Raw genomic sequence first — 22,347 nt, 5'->3', positions numbered from 1 at the left:
CAGGACCTCTGTGCTCTTAACCTCTGAGCCATCTCTCCAGCTCAAGGTTGTACTTTAAAAGCTAACTCCTTCCCAAGGTCAGTTTCCTCTGAATGTTCGTTTTTATTTATGGAATAAAGAATTATAGTCTTTGGGATGTTAGCAGGAGATCTATCAAGCGCTTGGAGTCCTAAGAAGCAAACATCTACTTACTTCTGGCAGCACTCTGTGCAGGTGAAGCGCAGTCAAGAAGACGGGTAGTGACTGGGTCAGTGGTGGCATACAAATGCTTATTTATAGCTGGAAACCCATTCCAAGACAAGGACCCACAGCTTTCAATTGGCTTGTCTGCAAGGGGCAGCGCTGGATGCTGGATGAAGCATATTTGGATAATTTCAGTGATGGTGGAAAAGGGTAAGCAGTGGAGTTGCCACTGCGCACGTGCTCAGCACAATTTGGGGCTAAATTCTCTGCTTTTTTTTTTTTTTTTTTTAAGATTTATTTATTCATTTTTATGTATGTGAGTACATGGTTGCTCTCTTCAGACACACCAGAAGAGGGCATCAGATCCTATTTCAGATGGTTGTGAACCACCATGTGGTTGCTGAGACTTGAACTCAGGACCTCTCGAAGAACAGTCAGTGTTGTTAACAGCTGGGCCATCTCTCCAGTCACCAGAGCTAAATTCTTGAATGAGTTCAAGTAGGAGACTATAAATCCTGTTAATTTAAGTCTCAAAGCCACATATGACTCAACATCTATAATTTTAGCACATTGGGAGCTGAAGCAGGAGGACTGCTATGAGTTCCAGGTCAGTCTGGCAGTCTGGAATGCAGAGTGAGACACTGTCACCAAACCAAACCAAACCAACCAAAGAACCAACCAAAAAATCCCAAAATGTGTTACCAGTTCCTGAAGAAATGACCCAAATAAGCTTGAGATTTGGAGTTTGTGTTGTCTTTGGGAAATTACTTAAATTCTGAGATTCTTGACCCAGCAATGAAGATAACCATAGCAATTTACTTCATGAAATAAAGTGAAAACATTTGACAGGAAGAAAATGATAACTTTTTAAAAACAGAACTTGTCAATAAAAATGAAAAAAAAAATCGGGGGTTCTAGCAAGAACCAATTATATTCTGTATGCATTCTATAAAATACATCCTTTTTTAAGCTGAATTATAGTTTCTTATAGACTCCAAACATTGAAGAAATACTCAAACTGAAGCTGAGCAGCTGTAGAAATAACCCACAGAATAGAGAGGGAAATTAATTTGCAGAGGTAATGGAGCTTTTTATTGCTGATTCTTTCCAAACTTTATTGAAAATTTCCCAAAGGTCTTGGTTAATATTATAAAAAAAAAAAACAAAAACCCTGTGATTTTGGTAACTGCTCACTTGCAAACAAAACAATTAGCAAGACCATTTTTGTTGGAAACAATTATCACATACACAGAAAATTGTTTAATTAGTTGAATTGTTAGAGTCATAGCTTGTCATTCCTTTTAATAAACTCAATTGCAATTTCTTTAAATTTATTTATTTTATGTGTACAAATGTTTTGCCTCTATCAATGGCCACATGCAAGCCTGCTGCCCTCAGATGTCAGAAGGCTTTGGATCCCCAGAATGAAAGCAAACCACCATTTTGGTACAAGGAAGCAGGCCTGGGTCCTATTTAAGAATAGCAAGTGCTCTCACCTGCTGAGCCATCTCTCCAGCCACTTCAAAGTCAATTTTTAAATTATAAATTTTCCCCGTGATCTGAGTCCCTGTCTGATAAATATTGATAAAGGGTGAAAACATAAGTTTTGAGCTAAGGTACTCTTGATTATCCACCTATAGACTATCTTCTCTGGAAGACTTAAGACAGCGTTAGTGTCAAAGCATTAACTCATTCCTTAAAATGCATTTGACCTACATTCCTGTGGCCTTAATCTTGGGTGCTCAAGAGCTAGGCTTACTGAAGCTTGGGGTCTGGGATGGGGTTTCTGAGGACCATGACTGAAGATGGTACTGAGAGAGCGGAGTGGTAAGAGTCCAACCCACCTGAACCGTCAGGGTTTGCTTTACCTTGTTATCCATGAGACACGGGAAGAAGAAAGACCCATGGGCGAGCCAAGAGTTAGTACTGAGCCCAAGGTCTCCTTAATTAACTAGCCCCTGTTCTCCCCGACAGACAGTAAGTTAGGCATGGCAAGCAGCAGCAGGTGTACAGGAGCTGGTAAAATTCAGCCACAGTAGAGTCAATTACATCTCAGAGAATGGGAATTCATTCAGACAAGCTTATTCCACCGTGAACCTCCTGTAAAAAGTTACATATGATGTATATATAACCTAGAGGAAAAAAAGACTTTTATTGACTTCTTGGGTTGGCCTCCAAGATTGCAACCTGGTTTAATTCCTGATTTGTTCATTTATTCACTCATTTTATCTTTACTGACTTTGTCTCATGCGCTAAGTGCTTGCAGCACTGTATCCTGAAAGTAATGGGAAGCCACGGGTGATTTAATGGAACCGAGTGGCAAGATCAGATTTCCTTCTTAGAGCTGAGTTTGGCTGCTACGTGGAGAAAGAATTGAAGGAGAACAAGATGGGAGAATGTGGGAGGCATAAGGGCAAAGGGTTGAGCCCCAGTCCTCAGCCCCTCTTGATTCTCAATGGCATGCTTGGTAGCCTCACTGCTTCTCTCTTGTCTTGCACGTTGAGAAGGAAGTGGCACCCTTAGGTAATCTCAGACACGGGAAGGAAAATTCGGTTTAGTTTCCTGAAATGTAGCTCAGTTAAAGGGCATAGCACATGCTAGTATCATGAATTCTTGATTCCTTCATTATTGCCACTAAGGATTTGAAATGGTCAGGTTTAGCTTTGCATTTGCTTTTGAGTATCTTTCTAATATATATGTTCATGTTTAATTCAAAGTGGTTTACTTAAATAGCTTTGGCTTTGTGGTTCAATAAAAATAGCATATTTGGGCAGCACGAATTAATCTTAAAGGGTTGGGGGAAGACATAAAAGGATAAAAATGGGGGGGGAGGTCGGTTAAAGAAAAGGAGTGGTTCTGGGGAGAGCTGGGGTGTATGTGTGTGAACATGATCCAGACATACTGTAAGGAATTCTCAAAGAACTGTGTGTGTGTGTGTGTAGAGAGAGAGTGTGTGTGCGTGTGTGTGTGTGTGTGTGTGTGTGTGTGTGTGAGAGAGAGAGAGAGAGAGAGAGAGAGAGAGAGAGAGAGAGAGAGAGACACGAGAGAAGAGAAAGATGAACGAGAAGGAGACTAGCAGACATCCCCCTGTAGTTAGACGCCTCTAGTGTCCTTACTTACTTCTACCCCCTTGTCCTCACCTATTGATTTCAGCTAGAGCTGGGCACTCAGTCTCTGAAGGCCTCCTCCTAAACCTTGGCTCACAGCATCTACTACAGTCTTATGCTTTCCTTTTGGGTCCCAGAACTCTTCTAAAGCTGCAGGTTAACTGGGGAAGCTTACAGGGAACCTTGGAAGTCCAGGTTGTCAAGATGGGCAGGGACAGTCCTTTGACCAATGAAGATGAAGGTCTATCTTTATCTCCTGTAGAGAATTCTCAACGATACTCTGTAGATACTGCATAGTCTTCTAAGAAGGTCCCTGAAGACGCTCCGTCTCAACAATGACCTTGATAGTGAACCTTTCTATCAGTGTCCCCCTTCCACCCTCCACACTGTCCCTAATTTCTCATTCCTGTGCCTGTGCAATGCCCTTTTTCTCTGTACTTCTAAACTTCCTCTCTCACTGGGCTCTGATTTATCATTTCACTGTAACTCTATTAGCTGGGAAGCATTTGGGGATGTTGTCAGGATAACAGGATCTGCAGCAAATGAGGTTGTATTGAATTATTTATCGTTCAGCTAAAGTCGAGATAGCCACAGCAGAAGAGCTGGTTTGTAAAATCTTGGGCTAATCTGTCTGTTGCTCTGGAGCGTTTGTTGTCGTCATATTCATTTTTTTTTCTTGTGGTTGAAAATTATAAATTTGAACGCTCCAAAGGAAAATATGTGTGCAACCATTCAATTCAGAGCCTAAGCTTATAGCTAAGAATTATCTGTTTCCTCTAATATATAATTACCTAGCTGCAAAGCTGCAATTCTGGGATTCATGAATTTATTTAATAAGTTTATTCACACACGATTTAAAACACATAAATACATAATTCCAACCCCCCCCCTTTTCTTTCAAAAATAGATCAAGGATTTCTACTTGTGATATCTAAGTCTCAGCTTTTGAAGTTGGCCTGTTTTTTGTTTTTGCCAGGAATTAGTTCCTAAAAAGATGATTTTTTTTAAAAAAAAACTCCACAACAAGCAAAGCAAATGGTTTGGGGGGTTGGTGGAGGATGCTGGGGAGTCCCAGAGCCTTTGGAATGCTAAATGTGTGCTTTGGAGACCACAGCTCTTGCTTCCTACAAAGACTTGCTAGATGCCCTGGGTGGGGGGAGGAGGTGGGAAGTCACTGTTAACCTCTGGGATAACCAGGGCCGGTGTGTCATTTTCCTTGTAATACTGATGCCATTTGGGAAATTGATATATAATAAGAACTCAGGCAAAAGGAGAGGGGAGAGTTCCATGGCTTTTTAATACCTGTGGATTTTGTCCCAATTAGCATTTTTTAGTGTCCAAATACCTACTCGCAAAAGAAGTGTGACGTGACAGCAGCAGGCAGTGAAATATCTTTTGCATACCTTTAATACCCAAGACTAAGCTTGAACATCTGGCAATTGAACACCCTTTGCTCATGAATCCTAGAAAACAGCGTAATTATACACTCAAGCAAACAAGTCAAGAGAAAGGCTGTTCCCTGTTAAGAATTCCAGGGAGCATCAAAGTTAAAACTCCCTTCTGCATCTATGCTCTTTTTAATCGCCACTGCTGTCTCCATTACACTTGCGATTACCCGGGTTGATAGTCTGTGAGAGACCATCCCAGGCACAGCATATGGAGAGCCGCCCTCCCCCCACCAATAAAAATAAAACAAGGAAAGGTACAGCAAGGCACGCAACCAACATTACTGAGCGATGACCTTGTATTGTCAAAAAGTCAAGGAAATAGCCTGCCTTGCAAGCCGCCCGTGTTCGTCCGTGTGTCACCCTCCCTAGTCGCAGATGTACTTGACACCCTTGGTTCTAGCATCATCTCTGGCCTGTTGTACTCCACCCCACCAAAGCTTGCAGTAAGAAAACAGGGTCTTGCCCGGAGACCAAGGCTCACAGGATAGTGCAGGTGGGCTGCTGTGCCCGCTTGCCTGTTGATTATGGCCCCTGCAATATGCAACTGTAAGGCTGAGCGCCACCAACCAGCATAGCGGGGTTCTCCGGGACAGTACCCTGCTTGCAAGCAGGAGCCGCGGCCTCCAGCCTGCAGGCTGGGGGCGGGGGCCTCGGCCCAGTGCCCACCCCCTGTGCTCCCAGCGTCTGCTCCTACTACCAGCCGGTTGTAGCCGGCCGGGAGCACGCTTTCTAACGTAACCCGCCCGCGGGAACAATCTGTCCCTTCCAGCCTATCTCCGGAGGGGCGTTACAGCCGGGGCGCCCTCCTCACCCACCCTATGGCCTAAACGGGTCTTTAGATGTATTTTCAAAACCAGATCGTAGCCTGCAGGGACGCAAGGCGGGAAAGGCTGGGAGGACTCCTTTTCGCCGCCAGGCTTGCGGCTCCGGGCACACGAATTAGGCCGGAGCAGCAGAGTCGAGTCCTTTTCCCGAAGCAAGGGGCTCTGGGTGTGCGGGATCAGGGGAGGTGAGAGAGGACCCTGGCACCCCAGGTCCCGGCGGCGGCGGCGCTAACGGCTAGGCAGGTGCCCCCGGGCGCGCAGTCTGATTGGCAGGTGCAGGAGTGGGTGGGGAAGGCGGGCCTGGCGCTGCGGGAGGCTGCGGCCCCGCCTCCCCGCCCCCGCCGCGGGACTATCTGGTCCCGGCAGCAGCGATGTCCCCCGGCAGGAATGTCCCTCCTCAGATAATGTTATTTATATCTCTGGGCGGGTCCGTGGCTCCGATGCACCAGGCGCCCGGCGGCCACTGTGCCAGGAGCCCCGTGCTGCCCTCCTCCCCCTGCGCCGCCGCCCCCGGGCTCGGGGTGGCCGCCGCTTCAGCCCCAGCGCAGGTGAGTCCCGGAGGGCCGCGCGGCGGGAGGGAGGTGGGTGCCCCGGAGCCAGCGCCGGGGAGCGCGGGGCCCAGGGGGCGGGTGACGCGACGGCCCGGTGGGGGCCTGACTCCGGGTGCCTAGCATGGGGCGGGAGGGGTGCGTAGCCCGGGAGGCCCTGGCGGCTGCGGCAGTCGTCACCCCGGGACGCGGGAACCCGCGTGGGTTTCGCGGGCGCTGGGCGAGCAGGGCGCTAGCTTTGGGAAGCCAGCTAGTAGAGTGTCGCCCTGGGGCACGGGGAGTGGGTTTGGGGGTTTGTGTGCTCTTGGCCACCTCCCCCAGGACCCTCGCCTGGGAGCAAAGTTGGGGTGTGGGGGGGCTGCCTGTCTTCGGTCTAAGGACTGTCCGCGCCTGTGCCTCCTGCTGCCTGACTTCTCAACCCCCCCGGGCGTGTCGGATCCTCTTCTGGAACTTGGCTAGCGCGCTCCAGGGCTGCCCAGTGCCAAGGCTGGGAGGACAGTTCAGGGCAGCAGAGGGGGCCGGGCCTCAGGATGCGACCCAGTGTAGACTGAGAAGGGAGAGATCAAGTGTCCCAGAACTATATTTCGAGGACCCCCCCCACATTCCCTTTGAGTTCCTAATCTCCAAGCTACTGCCCACTCAACTCTTACCCCTTCGTGCCAGTTCCAGCAACTTGGCCCCGGAGAAATAGCAGAAAATGGAAGAAACAAGAGCTCTAACACAATCCTCAAGTCCCACCAACTTACCCAGACTTCCCAAAGGGGAAATAGCTACGAGGCTTGAGTACAGTTTCCGTGACAACAAGCCTTAGGTAGGGCCTTGATTTATAGTCTATTAATATCCAAACCACTGTTTTCAGTGAGCAATTAGAGGTGCTAGAGTTAATAACACCCTTAACTCACTGAAGGGATATGGAAAGAAGCCATTGTTTTAGATGCATCCGGCAGGGTGGGATGGGATTATATAGTGATGGTCTCTTTTTACTAAGAACTTCAGTGGGGGAGAGAATAAGGCTGACTGTCACCTCCACACTAGGAGGCAGCCACATAAAACCCCTGCCTGTGCAGTTGGATGTATATAGTTCAGTTTCCAAGGGAGGTGATTCAGAAAGCTCCTGAATGAGAAGAGCCTTCAGGGAAGAAAACATTGAGGTACATTTAAGCGGTTCTCTTAGGCTATCCTTAGTTTCACGGATCGCTCGGAATTTTAATCTAGAATTCTCTTTTAACTGCTCTATGACTATGACCCAGGGTAGTTATCTCCTATTCCAGGATCAGACTTGATATGCTTTTCCAATGAGCCCTGATATCCAGAATGGTATGGGGAAACTCTTACAAGTGCAGACTGTTTGTTAATTATATGTACTGAATGCCTAGCACCCACAGAGGCTTGGGGACGGTCTAATAAAAGGAACAGTAAACTTAGAACAGAGAAGAGCCCACCAACCTTGAGATGAGACCAGCCGCTTATACAGAGTGTTATTAAATCCTAGCGTTGAGTAAAGCACAGTTGAAAGGAGAGGGACCCTTTGGCTGGTACAACTTCCTTTATCAGTGGCCCAGTGGTAGTGGCTGGGGATGAGCCAGTCCTGTTAATCTCCAGTTCTCTGAAGACACAGAGTCCACTCAAGGAATTGAAAGCACCCAAAAACTCCCAGGCATTCAGGCTGGGCCTTGCTGCACAAGCATATTAAGTTCTCCCCAGTGACTTGCCCAGAGAGAGCTGAGATACCGCCTTTTGCTCTGGTCATTGCTTCGTGTAGGTGTTCTGAAGGTGTCCTGTGGAACCAACACACCTGTTGGATTGTTGGCTTGGGGCTAAAGGTGTAACAGGGGGCTGATTCCCACCTGCCATCATGCTTGACAAGATAAATATGGCTATTTTAGGTAAACTAGGTGTGAGTGAAAGCTTTGAACTAATGTCCGTCTGTCACAACTTTGGAAAATAGTAGGGTTTTGATCAATAAAAAGAATAACAGCTTTTATTTCGTCTATCTTTTATGTCCTTGTGGCTGACTGGTAGTGGATACTCGGATAGTCTTTGTTGACTGAATGAGAGAACAAGTGATCAAGGTTGCTTTATATGGTATTTAATTATCAATTCTGCAAGGTCACTCATATTATCCCATTTTAAAAAGCAAAGAAAGTGTGGCTAGTGAGATGGCTCAGTGGGTAAAGGTACTTGCTGCTCAAGCCTCGTGATGCACTCCACAAAGTTGTCTTTTGACCTCCACAAGTGTCCCAGTACACATGCGCGCGCGCACACACACACACACACACACACACACACACACACGCACACGCACACGCACATGCACACGCACACGCACACCACAATAATACATTTTTAAAGTGAATTTTCAGGGAATTAAATAACTTGTTCATCCCACACAGCTGATGAGAGATGAGGCGAGGCCAGGATCCAAGCTCCATCCTTGGTCTGTTGTCCTTTTAAGCTTAGACTCTCAGCAGGGGATGCAGAATAGGTTGGGCAGATTTGCTTATAGCATTGGCTTATCACGTTCTTCACTCCTTGAACCTCAGGTCATAATTTTGCTTATATCAGAGAAGTTTAAAATCTATTACCTCAAGGCAGCATCGAGCATTTATTTGCTCAAAAGTTTCTAGCCCGGTGGCCTCTTATTTTCAGGTCATTGTTTCAAGGACAGAATTATAATTTTGGCAATAGTCAAACGTAGACTTAAAAAAAAAAAAAAAGATTTTTCCTTTCAGTCCTGGAAGTGGCCAGAAGGGCTTGGTGATGCATAGGGACAGTGTGGTAGGGCAGAGGATGACTATAAAAAATTCATGAGGACAATAGGACTGGAGTTGGAAGGAACCTTGGAGGTCACTGGTTCCAGCCTTCTGTTTGTATGATCACTTGCTCAAAGGCAAGAGCCAGCTGCAGTTTACCCGTCATTTATAATGCTCCCATACGTCTTGTCATTCTAACCCATGTCATCTCTGCATCTCTCTCCCTCCCTTGGCCAGGGAGGTTTGTTTCCTGTGTCCATTCAAACCACCAAGGTCCTCTTTCCTTTGAGGGAGATGAGGCAGGAACATACTTTAATATCCAATAGTTTCAGCTTTAGTGAAGTTCAAAACCAGGAAACAAAATGAAAAGGTCCTGGGAAAGGAAGAAGAGAAGATGTTTTTGATGGCGAAATGCTAACCTGTTCTCTAATTTCCCCATTGCTTGTTAACTATATAGATGTATACATTATCCCATAAAAAGTCTGCACATTCCTATCCGCAGGCAGCATAGATCTCAAGGCAACTCTTTTTCTGTAGCGTTTCTGGAGGGTGAGAGAGAACCGTTGGGATGGCCAGATTCCTGCTTTTTGTTTGTTTGTTTTGTTTTGTTGTAAAAAAGAATTACTTATTTACTTTTTGTGTATATGAATGTTTAGCCTGAATGTATGTGTGTGTGTGTGTGTGTGTGTGTGTGTGTGTGTGTGTGCGCGCGTGCGCATGCGTACTGGGACACACACACACACACACACACACACACACACACACACACACCCCACATGTGTGCCTGGTGCTATACGGAGCCAGAAGAGAGCATTAGATGCCCTTAAACTGGAGTTACAGAGGGTTCTGAGCATCTTTATGGGTGCTGGGAACAGAATGGGAGACATTCTTAATTGCCGGGTCATTTCTGTTTTAATCTGAACCTAGTCACTAAATTGCTCTTGAATAATATTGTTTCAGGGCTGGCCGTGGTGGCACACGCCTTTAATCCCAGCACTCGGGAGGCAGAGGCAGGTGGATTTCTGAGTTTGAGGCCAGCCTGGTCTACAAAGTGAGTTCCAGGACAGTCAGGGCTATACAGAGAAACCCTGTCTCAAAAAAACCAAATTAAAAAAAAAAAAAAAAAAAAAAAAAGAGTATTGTTTCAAAGTCAAGCACTCTGTCCAAAATCAAACTGTTCAAGACATGAAAAGGCAAAAAAAACACGGCCAGCGGGAAGTCTGAAGTACTATCAATACATTTGTTGGTTGTCTATAATGTTTTTCATCACCCCTGACCTTCAGATTAACACGTATAGAGTGAGCTGGGAGCATAAGGAGTGGAAGTAGGTGCTATGCAGGCTGATGGGAAGTTTGATGTTATAATGATGCCTGGCTGGGAAGGCTGTGCATACTGGACTCTTGAAGCGGCACAGATGGGGTTAAGACAAAAAATACAGGCCAGAGGGTACTTGGGAAAGGGTATTTTGTCTGTTGACTAGTTTGTACTGACTCATTTGGTCTTTACGGGCAGATGTCTTTGGTTTCTATACTGTAGGAAAGGAGTCTGGGAGGAAGCGTGCATGTGTTGGTCTGTACACTGACTAGCTCATCTCTCTGCACTGGCTGGGGCGATCAGACAAGCATCTTTCCTCTGAAAGCCCCAGGAGGTAAAGGTCTCTTGGCATGGAAGATGGAGATAGAGATCAAAGGAGAATGTAGGGGACAGTCAGGGGATTTCACCGTCAGACCTGGCTCCTCTCACGACACAGTCAACTCCCGGTAGTAAATATTTAGAAAATGTCCTAGCATGGCTTCCTTTTGTTGCTTAGTTCACAGCCAGGCAATCTGAGTTCTTCCCTTTTCAGCCAGCCTTAGCAGAGCATCAAATCGCCAGGGGATCACCAGCCTTGCAGCCTGCCGAATTTAAAGGCTGAGTGCTTTCTCCCTTAATTGTTTAGCTAGCTTCTGACATCCCCAGACCACCTTTCATTTTGTTCTTTCCTTCTGGTTGCAGGAAATATTACGAAGCTATCTTCTGAGTGCCTCAGCAAGGCCCTCTCAGGCTTTGCTGTATTTCTATTATATCTGTGCAGACCTTGCTGAGGGTATAATTAAAGGGCAATTAAAACTCAGACATATATCATGTTAACAGTGGGGGCAAAAGCAGGTCTCCTTTCTTTCCTTTGAATGCTGTAAATTTGGCAAACGAATAGGAATGGGGCTAGGAAAAAAAAAAGACTTTGTATTGAACTGGGCTGGGATCCTGCAGGATATTTATGAAAGGAGGAACAGGGCACCTTGACAATCAAAGAACAATAATTGCTTTGAATTATAGTCAATTCCGAAGTTCCCACCATTGTGAAAGAAGCAGAAACTTGGATAGTTTTGCAAATGAGTAAGTTGAAAATCCTTTCTGCTTGTACCAGACTTAAATATAGGTGTGTCTCATGTGTGGATTCATAGCGTCTTAGATACAGCGAGACACATCTACAGTCTTAAGTGACAAGGATTGGAAAGAGATCTGAAACCTCATGCCATCCCCACGCTCAGCTCTTGACTCTTTCCAGAAGACCCTTGAGTGGTGAATCAGCTTCACTGCCCAGCCTGTTTCCTTAGGAAGACAAGGCCAGGCCTTCCCTAAGCCTGGCTCTGAGGCAGAAGTCATGGATTCTTCACTGGAAAGGCCTGAGAAAGCAATTGAGATGTAGTGAAAGAGAGCAAACATAGGACGCGTACTATGTACCCCACCCTGGCATATGCTCAGGACACAGGGGAGAGGCAGACGAAGGCCCTCTCACTCCTGGGAGGCAGACCCTCAAACAAGCGCTGGCGTGATAGGTTGCTTGTGGGAGATGGTGCTTCCAGAAAGGGCAGGTCGGTCTGACGCAGGTTGGGGGTGTTCAGGAAGGCTTCAAAAAGTGACAAAAGACTATTAGATGGGAGGCTGTAAGGGTGTGGTGCAGGGTTGCAAGTATGTGTGCCACCCAGATGGGCAGCAGAGCATTACTGCACTCCAGAGTCAGTAGGTTCCACGTGGCTGGAGAGTAACCACACAATGAACATGGCTTAGGGTCCATTTGCCGAAGACGTTTAGAAGTTCATGTTGAGATCAGTGCGGGTTTTTAAGTGGAGACATGTGTGTCGGAGGGGTCAGGCCAGACTCTTGATGAGATAAAGCTCTTCATCAGCGAGATGAGAAAGTGAATTAGAGGCGGCACAAGGTAGACTTGTCCTACGTCAGGGGAGTGAGCACTCAGATGGTGTTTAGTCCCTTCAATTTTCAGGATGCCTTTGTATAATTTTATTTTATTTTTCTAATGAGCACTCAAGAATATCTCATTATCCTTCTTTTAGAGTTGGGCGAGTGCACTAGAAATGTCCCCAGGCAGTGGTTGCCAGAAGACCCTGTCTATCACCCAGTTGTCTAGTTCTGTCACAAGAATACCTTGTCTAGGTTTTCACCATAGAACTGAATATTCTGGACTTTATGGCCAAGACAGTACATATGTCCCATGTGAGTTTATTGGTTTGGAGAGAGTTACAGGGATGCTGGTGGCAGTATTTACACTCTAGCATACCCACAAGTCCTCAAGAATGGCCCTACACAGTATACTATAACGGTGTGCCTCTATGTTTGCCTATTGATGTTTTAGCTTTTCCATCCCTCATTAGGCTTCTGTTTCATTTGGGACCTTAGCATTTTCTGTTTTTCCCAGTGATGTTACCTGCTTTTGGCGTGTACCTCTCTCAGTCTCCAAAAAAAATACTTACTAAGTTTTCATTTACAAACATATTCTAGGCCAGTGGTTCTCAACCTTCTGAATGTTGCGACCTTTCAGTACAGTTCCTCGTGTTATAATGACCCCCCCACCACAAAATTATTTAATTGCTACTTCCTAACTGTAATTTTGCTACAGTTGTGAATCATACTGTAAACATCTGATATGCAGGTAAACATCTGAGGTGACCTCCAGAAGGGTCATGACCCACAGGTTGAGAACCGCTGCTCTAGGTTCATAGGGTGCAACAGTGAACATGGTAGAAAAAAAAAGTCTGACATGATGGAGCACACATCTTCATTGGGAGAGATGAGTGTTAAATCACACCCAAAGGCAGCAAATGGGTAGGTCATAGTATCAAGTGTTATGGAGAAAACTTGGGCAGCGTGACGGGAGCAACCCTGATGAGGTTTCGTTCTGACAGAGATCCAAGTAGAAGGAGACAGGAGGCCATGGGGGATTGGGAGATTCCGGTTCTAGCTTTAGTCCAAGCGCAGTAGGAAGCCACTGGGCATTGTGGACAGAGAAGTGTCCTGTTCAGGTTTGATTTTTAAAGAGGATCTATCTGGTGTCCTGAGGATTGACTGTGGAGGACAAGAAGCAGGGGTGTCAGTGAAAATAATTGCGGCCCAGCCGACAGACGAGGCATGGGGGTGAGGGAGGTGGTATTGCGCAGTTGGATTCTGGGTATATTTGGAAGGAAGGGTGGGTGGGAGTTGGATAGGGAGGGTAAGAAGAGAAAGAAAGGGTCAAGGATAGTGTAGTTGTTTTGGGCTCCAACAAGGGTCAAAATGAAAAGACCATTTACATTTTATCAAACATACTCGAGACTATTATTTTGGATTTCTGTTTTCACTGATTTGGAATCGTGTGAGGCAGACTTTTCATTTAAACATAACAACAACAAAATAAGACATTTTATTGTATATGGTTCATGATCTGCTTGGTCTGAAGTGAAGGCTGGGGGCGAGGGAGGCTGTGACCCTGCTACTGTTCCTTTCAGATCATCCCTACATGTCTTTGAAGACAGGGAGAGACAAAATTGAAAAGTATTTCATTTGGTGATTACGAACATTTTCCATTTGCTGGTTAAAGTGCAAACATTTTGTGATGCTTTCAGGTTTTTTTTTTTTTATCATAAAGAAGACTTTAAATTTATAAAGCCAAATTTATTTATATATTTAAAATGTATACCCACAATATGCAAGGTTTTTACAATGAAATATAGAAGTCATTGCTCTGTTAAGTCTTTACGTTTTAGAGGTTTGTTTGTTTGCTTGCTTGCTTGCTTGATTTCTCCAGACAGGGTTTCTAAACTGTGTAGCTCTGGCTATCCTAGAACTTGCTCTGTAGACCTGGCTAGTTCAGAGATCCACCTACCTCTGCCTCCCAAAGAATAAAGGAATAAAGGAATATCAGTGCCTGGCTCGGAAGATTATATCCATGTATGTGTGAGTGTGTGTGTTTGTGCATATGCCTGTGTGTGCCGGATTCCTGTGCAGGCTGGAAGAGCATTGGAGTCCCTGGTGCTGACATCACAGGCCATTGTGAGCCACCTGACTTGGGTGCTGGGAACTGAACCGGGTGCTCTGTAAGAACAGTGCTTGCACTCAATTGCTGGGCCACCTCTCCAGCCCTTTACTTTTAGGAAGCAGCACCCTGACAACAATTTCCTGTGCATTCTTTCAGAAAAGTGCTGTGCACATCTGAGCATCACTCTGGCCCATTTCAGAGTGATAGATTAAATCTAGCCAAAGGCTAGACTGAGCTTCTCTTTATGGCTTGGGAGGAGGCTTTGCCACTTAGTGACTGACGCTCCGATAGGTCCCTAAGTGTAAGTGACCTGGGGTCCTGTCAGCCTCTCTACACTGAGAACTGTTGGTCAGACAACAGCCTCTCCAGAGCTTCAAGTTACAGTTAAAGTAGGAATGGAAATATCCTCACCAAGAGTCCTCGTAACCTGGCCATGGTCTGATCTCTACCCTTAGCTCTCAACCCTTCCTATCGCAGACCCTCCTCTGTCTGCCTCGAAGTTCTAGAGTTCTCCCAGATTTGGCGTGGTTTACAGAGGGCCTGGATTGAAGGCTAGTCAGTCTGCCTCATGCTTCCCATCCCATAATGATCCCCCCCTTTCCCACACCTGGTACATGTATGACTGATTTGAACGGAACTACAGACTTCTTTTTATCGTTACTGTTTAATCTTGCTCAACTAAGCAGTATGCTCATTCATCTATTTAGGTTTTGTTTGTTTTTATTTTTCAATTTATCTGGGTGTGTTGTCGTGGAGGAGCATACAGCATTCCATGGCGTGAGTGTGGAGGTCAGAGGTCAACTGTTGGGAGTCAGTTCTCCCTTCCAGCAGGGAGGTCCTGGGGAGGACGCAGGTTGTCAGCCTTAAATGGCAAGTGGCTTTACCCACAAACCTTTGTGGCTTTAAGACAGTATCTTGTTATACAGCCCTGGCTGGTCTTGAATTTGTGATCCTTCTGCCTCAGCTTCTCCATTGCTAGAATTAGAGATATGCCCCACTATACTTGGCTGATAATAAACTCTTAAGGGAAGGAACTAATGTATGATTTACAGTACTGGGTCTTACATAAGTTCCGACTAATGCTTCTGGAAGTAGAAGTTCCACTAGTAATTTAAAAAATTATTTTACTTTTACTTTACAAGATTTGTAATTGATCTAGTTTTATACTGACCAGTCACTTTTTGTTTGTGGCTTTGACACATGATCTTACTATGTAGCTAGCCCAGCATGGCCTCAAATTCAAGATCTTCACTCCGTTGCCTTCTGTGCACTGGGGTTATAGGCATATGCAACTACACTACTGCTTATAAGTAATTCTTGGTAGATGGTTCTGGTACACAGGGTTAGATTAATTGAAAATTTCCTGGTGATAGCTACCCCCAAATGATGCCTTCCTAGTGGGTAACAAAGGTGTCCGTTCCCAGGGAATGGTAACTGGATATTGTTCCTTTAGATCCGCTGTTTTCAATCTGTGGGTCACTGCCTGTTTGGCGGGGTGGTGGTGGAATGGGAGGGTGGGTGGGGGTGGTGCGGGGTGGGTGGGGTGTCGAACGACTCTTTCATAGGGGTAGCATATCAGATATCCTGCATATCTGATATTTACATTATGATTCAAACAGCAGCAAAATTACAGTTTTGGAGTATAATGAAAGAATTTTATGGTAGGGGAATCAAATCACCAAAACATGAAACTGTATTAAAAGGCCATGGCATTTGGAAGGTTGAGAACCACTGCTTTAGATAAAGAACGTTCTGACATGCCCTGAATCATGTTCTCCATCTTTTCAGGGGCCAGGGACAGAGCCCAGGACCCCATCCCTGTAGGAAGGACGTTACATCCCTTAGCCACACCTCCAAGGTGCTATCTGCATCTGCTTGCCAGAAACAAAGTTTTGTTTTTGTTTTATTTGCCCCTAAATGATGAAGAATAGTTATTTCCCAGGCATGGCAACCATGCAATTAAAATGTTTTTCTTCCTGCATGGTGATAAATATGCTTGACATGAAATTTGTTATTTAAACGGCTTTTAAGTATACAGTTCAGTGGCAAAATTACATCTCCTTTGCTCTCTAGCTGTTATCATCATCCATCTCCAGCATGCTCCTCATCCTCCCAAACTCAACCTCTGTATCCACTGGATGCTAACTCCCTTCTCTCTCCTCCCCATCCCCATCTCTCTCCATCCCAGATGCCTGGGTTGCTTCCAACCTTGGCCTGTTGTAAATTATGCTGCTGTGAACAAGATATCACTGTGAAAAATGCCTGTATCTTTTCAAGATCCCGCTTTTCCTTTTGGATAAATATCTCGACGCAGAATTGCTGGATCATCGTCTATTCTATTTTTAAGGAACCCATCCGTCAGTCGTAATATTCCCCTCCACTGTTTAATATCTCCGAAGGGAAGAGAGAAATGTATTAATATCCTCACTTTGGGGACCACACTGAACCTAAATATTATTTGAGATCACAATCTTTGGGGAATAACTTGTCATCCAAGCTCCCAAACGTGTCCGTAGATCAGTCTGTCTATTTTTAGATGGAAGACAGTTAGAGGACAGGAACGTGTTTGCTTTGCCCTGTAGATCATGTAGCCAAACTCAGGTGGGGAAGGTGTAAACATTATAGGGAGATGCGTATCAGTCAAGAAGTCTCCTTGGACTCGATGTTGAGCGACTGGAAGCAGCTCTCTCCCTTTCTGTTTGCCCTTGGGCAAGAGCTCCCTCTTTCTCTGACTTTCCCAAGGTGTATGAGTTTGTCACTTTAATGTGAATTATCCTTAAATTTTTCCTTATAGATTCTTTTAAAGCTTATGTATTGTCTCACCTTGATCACCTTGCTGGTACTTTCTTCCCTCACTAGGGCTTAGGGTACCACCACGCGCTTCCTCTTTGTTTTCAGGGGACTTTTCTCATTGCTTAGCTACAGGATGAACCCTTTGCCATTTAATTGTTGCCTTCTGTACTATTTGACCAAGTTTCTTGGAATAAAAAACTGAGCTTTTATACACACACACACACACACACACACACATATATATATATATATATATATATATATATATATACACATACTTTTTTTCTTAGAACCTAAATATGTACATATATATGTATACTTATACATACATACACACACACACATTTGTTTTGTTTTGTTGTTTTTTTTGAAACAGGGTTTCTCTGTGTAGCTGAAGTTTCTCAGAGTAGGGTTGGTGGGGTCGTATAGTCTAAGGAAAGCACCAACTATCTGATCCTCTCTCTAAACTCATGAGCTTAAACTTCGTGAGTTTTAAACTCTACTGTTTTACTGATGGATAAATTAGCAGTGTGAGGTTAATTGATAAACATTGAACTTGTGTGTTTGTGTGTGAGAAAGTGGGGAGGGAGGGAGATCAGGAATATATTAGAGACAACACAGAGTAAATCTGTTAACCATCTACTCTTTTTTTTTTTTTTTTTTGAGACAGGGTTTCTCCGTGTAGCCCTGGCTGTCCTGGAACTCACTCTGTAGACCAGGCTGGCCTCAAACTCAGAAATTCACCTGCTTCTGCCTTCCAAGTCTGGGATTAAAGGCGTGTGCCATCACGCCTGGCGTATATTTTTTTCTTAGCACCTAAGTGTGTATTTTTTTTTTTTTAAATCTTAGCACCTAAAGCCATGCTTGGCACACAGAAAGGAGCGGTTCAAAAATTTTTATATGTGTACCTCTGTGTGTGTATGTGTGTATATATAAATTTTATGTATATAAGTGTTTTAATTGAATGCATATCTGTGCGTTACCTGCGTGCCTGGTGGCCATGGAGGTTAAAAAAGGGTACAGATCTCAGGGAGTTACAGTCAGTTGTGAGTTCCTATGTGGATGCTGGGAATTGAACCTGGGTCCTCTGGAAGAGTAGCCAGTACTTTAGCTATCCCTTCAGCCCTAGATTAATACATATTTTAACTTGAGAATATGTTTATAGTAACAGGTCAACATTTATTGAAAACTTATGCTAGTCTAGGCACGATGCTAAAAACTTTCATGTGTGTTTATAATATCATATGTGTACTATAATTACTCTAAAAGATTTTTTAAAAACCAAAGGGGGGATGTAGAAGATGTACAGTGATTGGGATGTAAATGAATAAAAAAAAATCCAGCTTAGAGGAGTATGAGTGGAGGTTGACATTACATGACTCTCAGTTTAATGATTCTTTTCTTTAAAATCCTAAATTTTTAATAATCTGAAATTAGTCTGAAATGAGATAGGTAATTAATTGCATCCTTCCATATGCCGCTTTATATTTGTAAGGATTTACCCTAACAGGCTCAAATCCCTTTATTAGCTTTTAATAAATAATTAACATTCCGAGTCCTACTTCCGACGTGGTTCTTTGACATTTGAAGGTGGAGAGAGATGTTGATTAGTACTGCCCAGTACACACATGGTTGTGAGGCATCTGCACTAAAGCTGCCTTAGAAAGAGTCGGAAACATTGGTGCAGTGGTCTCCCTGAGTCCCATAGGCTATGAGCATTCTCTCTCTGAAACTAGGTTCCACCTTAGGGCCTGCCACTGGGCTCCCAGTCCTCTCATCATACTCACCCTTAACACTTTTTTTTGGTCCATTTCTTTCTATGAGCTATTAATTATTGGGGTCTCCGGTGCATCTCCAGCCTGATCTCTAGCCTCAGTTTCCCTCCTTCGTTGGGTAGCACAGCCTTTCCCTGGCTACTATCATTTGTTGTATTAAGATGTCTCCTTCTCTCTGTTACAGTGGGACCCCTCAGCTTCAGCTCAGGCCCTGCCCCTCCCTGCCTTTTGCTGAAGGCTCCTTGCTTTCTGTCTCCCTAAATGACAACCTCAGCAACATTTTTTGCGTATGTGTTCTTTCAAACTCTTGCATCCACATGGCTGCTGGCTTCTGTTCAGGTTTTCTTTTTCAATTTCCAGATTATTTTTTTGTGTTGCAGTGTCCGCTGGTATGTTATGTTTGAGTAACTGGCTTTCTGTCTATAACTTTTCGATCTGTGTCATACCCTGACGTTGGAGTTATTTTTAAAAATAGGAGTCTGACCAAGTCATTTAACTGTCAAAAGTTCTTAGGTTCTCAGGAGAGGTGGCAGTGGCACACACCTTTAATCCCAGCACTTGAGAGGCAGATGGATCTATCCCTGTGAATTGGAGGCTAGCCTGGTCTACGGTGTGAGTTCCAGGACAGCCAGACCTACATCCAGGACCCTGTCTCGAAAATCCAAAAACCAATCAACCAACCAAAAAAAAAACACTAGGTTTTCTGTTGCCCCTAAGTACAATTTAAAGAGGAAAGGTTGTGGACATAGCTCAATGATAGAGACTTACCTGCATGAGTCTCTGAGTTCAACTCCCAGTGAAGAAATAAAGTTAAGTGGACCGACAGGGACCTTTCCAGTCTGTGGCTGCCTCTCTGGGCTTTATCCCTCTTCCTTTACCCACCCTGGGTGCCTATGAGTTGCTCAACTGGAGATACGTTCTCATGCCTGTGTTTCTGCTGCTGTCTAGTCCTGAAGTGTGTCTCTTGTCTGCCACGTACTCTGTGTTTTGTGTACCGGAACACCCCATTCAAATGAAACCCCACCGTGAAAATTTCCTGAAGCCTCTGTGTCGCTCCCCTAACCTGAGGAGACACAGTTTGTCTCCTCTGTTGCTTCTGACGCTGCTTGGTCCTGTGTAGGATTCTGCTAGGTTATGAGTTCCTTGAAGAGCTGACAGTGTCTTGTTCCCATGGAGACTCTGGTGCCCGACCGACTCACTCCCTGGCTCACGGGTGATAGTCTAGAAATGCTGCCCGAATTGGGTAATTTCTGGAATATTCAGCACTGTGCTAAAACAAAGTAGACGCCTACAGAAGGGCTGGTGGAATTACTAGCTGTTCATGAGTGACGCTAAGAGGCGAGGACTGCTTCTTCAGGGTGAATGCGGGGCTCTTCCCACCTCACCCTCCTCCAGCGCTTTCCACCTATCGGGAGGAAAGGTAACAGCTGGTTTTTGTTTTGTTTTGTTTTGTTTTGTTTTTGTTTTTTTTTTCGAAACAGGGTTTCTCTGTATAGCCCTGGCTGTCCTGGAATTCACTCTGTAGACCAGGCTGGCCTCGAACTCAGAAATCTGCTTGCTTCTGCCTCCCAAGTGCTGGGATTAAAGGCGTGCGCCACCACGCCAGGCCTAACAGCTGGTTTTAACAGGCACCATCAAAACGAATCTACCGCTGCTGTTTATTCATCTGGCATATAGTTCCTCCCACCTCATTTTTCAGTGGCTGTTTGATGTTGACCCTCAGAATGCAGTGATAAAAGACTCTTTGATGGCCACCTCAGATGCATCTATGTAAGGTTTGTTTTATAAGGGGGAAGGGTTAAGGAACACATTTTAGGAAAAAAAAAAAAACCCTCCGACATTCCTGTAGAGAAGTTTTGATTTCCTGGGTACCTTGCTCATCTGTAGACAAATGAAGCGGAAGCCATATTGCATAAAGCTATAGTGCTTGATTCTGCTTTCCTTTCTGCCTTCCCCGTACACAAAGTGAGTTTCACCAATGGCTGGACTCACTAGCATTCTGCTTGCTCAGGCCTTTGGATGTGTTTTGTTTCCTTCAACAACACTCTCTGACATAGGCACACTCCTACTGCTGCCCCATTCTGTGCCTAGGGATAGGTAGGAGCTGGTGTTTGGCTGCCAAAGTTACTGAGTGGGGCGAGGCGGCCTCTATAAATATGTGTGTAGGGTCTGAGATGAACAGATAAACAGAGGGCCTGTGTGATGGAGTCTTGTGGGCAGGAGGGACGGCCAGCGTAGTCGGCTGGGATCTCAGTGTGTTCTGAGGGGCATTATAGTGAGGGCAGAGATAAGCAGCTATAGCAGTCAACACACTTGGCTGTGTGAGAGTCGACTGAACGCATAGGAGCTTCTAGAAGGTCTAGGAAGCCATGAAAACCAGTAATCATCCCGTTGCAAGATGCTAGGTGCCACAGCAGAGGTCACAGGTCACAGGTCACAGTCTAGAGGCCAGTGGCTTGGCTGGGTATGCCTTTGAGGGACCGATCCTCTTCGTGTTGGGAGACGGTTTCCTTTGTCATGTTGCTCTCTGGTCTCGCTTACCATTTAAATTGTAGGGTCCTACATAGTAGACTGAGTAGATCAAATCCTGTATGTGCCGACTGAAGCTGCGGGGATGGAAGAGGGTGCCTTTATTGTGTGGAGTTCTGAGGAGAATGGAGGTGTTTACAGGTGCAGGGACTGAGGTGTCAAGCCAAGAACTCTGGGAGAGGAAGTGAGTATCCTCCTCCAAGACAGAAACCCACACCTAGGAGGACAAACCAGGTCATTTGCATTGCAAAACTGGGTGAAGTCACTTTGCCCAGAGACTGGAAAAGTACTCAGCTGCCGTAGTCCAGCTGGGCTCCTCACACCCAGGGTGCCTGAGCGCAGGGGGTGAGCGTAGTAGAGACGTTCACACGGCTCTGCACTCTCAGGGTAGCAATTCACTGGCAGCCTGAGGAGCACGGCTGCTCTCTCTGCTTCTGACCCAGAAAACACTCAGAAAATGACTGCAGTGAATCGCTCATCTTCAAGGTGAAGCTCTCAGGTTGGGGAGAGACGCAGACTGGTTCCCGAGGGTTAGATACTTCCTGCCTCTGCTGGCAGCCAGCTTTGTTTATACTGTGGCCCTGGAGGAAGTCGCTTTACATCTCACCCGGTCTCCACCGGCAAAGAGAGCCTTCTGCTTGTTTTGCATACGCCTAGCGCCTCCTCTGCAGGAGGGACAGAATGAATCCGGAGCTAAAAACTTCTGGCAGTCATAAGTCTTTGCAAACAGCGGAGTCTAGTGAGCACCGCATTTGGTTGGCAAGTGATCGTCTCAGACTACACTTGCTTTCTCTGTCTATAAAACAGCACAGGTGCTTTCTCGTTGAATTGGGAAGAGGATGGAGATGAAGTTGCCACTAAGTTTTCTCTCTCAAAACCTGATGCTTGAGGCATCAGAACTCAAAGAGAGATGGTTTATAGATAAAATGGCCTGGTAAAGCACCTTGCATACTTAGCAGTACCCTTAGAACCGTCCCTGGAGAACATCTGATTCCTTCCTTCCTTTCTTCCTTCCTTCCTTCCTTCCTTCCTTCCTTCCTTCCTTCCTTCCTTCCTTCCTTCCTTCCTTTCTCTTTCTTTCTTTCTTTCTTTCT

At 45.3% G+C, this 22,347-nt stretch overlaps 1 protein-coding gene across 1 annotated transcript in view; it reads left to right on the top strand.

Annotated features, from left to right (window-relative positions):
• Window positions 1-5,918: 5,918 nt before the first annotated feature.
• Sptb (spectrin beta, erythrocytic) overlaps window positions 5,919-22,347 on the top strand; it is a 128,314-nt gene continuing 111,885 nt past the window's right edge. The window contains exon 1 of the mRNA XM_029540685.1: window positions 5,919-6,110. The gene's annotated coding sequence lies outside the window, so the exon portion shown is untranslated. The remainder of the gene's footprint in view (window positions 6,111-22,347) is intronic.

Source organism: Mus pahari, chromosome 7, assembly GCF_900095145.1.
Source record: "Mus pahari chromosome 7, PAHARI_EIJ_v1.1, whole genome shotgun sequence".
Lineage (NCBI taxonomy): Eukaryota > Metazoa > Chordata > Mammalia > Rodentia > Muridae > Mus > Mus pahari.
Note: the sequence above shows the minus strand (reverse complement) of the source record. Positions and strands in the feature narration are given on the sequence as shown.